Consider the following 673-nt stretch of genomic DNA (forward strand, 5'->3'; position numbering starts at 1 on the left):
TCTGATGTTTAAAGTTCTTAGTATCGAACTTGTCGTATTTTTGAAATGACGAGTTTAGAATTTACTGTTTGTTGAAATTTTAGTATTGGACTCGTAGTAGTTTTGAAACATTGGTTCAGAATCTATGTTTTGTTGAAACTTTAGTGATTTTTCATATGTATATCTATGTTATGTGTCTGAAATGTAACGTGTTTGGTTGAACCTAATGATTTTATTTAGTCAACCTTATTATGGTTCGACGTACTACAACTCTCCTCTTTATGATCCGAGTTGTGAATCATCGTCCTATTTGTATTTACCTCTGTCGATGGATCATGTTATCAGAGAAGAGCCTATGAACTGGTGCAGCATTCTGTGATGATGAGGAAGCAGATCGTCTGATGTTTAAAGTTCTTAGTACTGAACTTGTCGTGTTTTTGAAATGACGAGTTTAGAATTTACTGTTTGTTTAAATTTTAGTGTTGAACTCGTAGTAGTTTTGAAACATTGGTTTAGAGTCTATGTTTTGTTGATACTTTAGTGATTTTTCATATGTATATCTACATTGATAATAAACCTTACAATGATTCGACCTACCACAACTCTCCTCCTTATGATCCGAGTCGTGAATCATCATCCTATTTGTATCGACCTCTGCTCATGGATCATGTTATCAGAGAAGAATCTATGAACT

General features: G+C 33.4%; 1 long non-coding RNA gene across 1 annotated transcript in view; it reads left to right on the forward strand.

Annotated features, from left to right (window-relative positions):
• Positions 1 to 463, forward strand: part of LOC107875183 — a 4,853-nt gene extending 4,390 nt beyond the window's left edge. Inside the window, exon 3 of the long non-coding RNA XR_007056322.1 lies at positions 325 to 463. This is a non-coding gene — a long non-coding RNA (uncharacterized LOC107875183). The remainder of the gene's footprint in view (positions 1 to 324) is intronic.
• Positions 464 to 673: the final 210 nt, after the last annotated feature.

This window comes from Capsicum annuum, chromosome 6 (assembly GCF_002878395.1).
Source record: "Capsicum annuum cultivar UCD-10X-F1 chromosome 6, UCD10Xv1.1, whole genome shotgun sequence".
Lineage (NCBI taxonomy): Eukaryota > Viridiplantae > Streptophyta > Magnoliopsida > Solanales > Solanaceae > Capsicum > Capsicum annuum.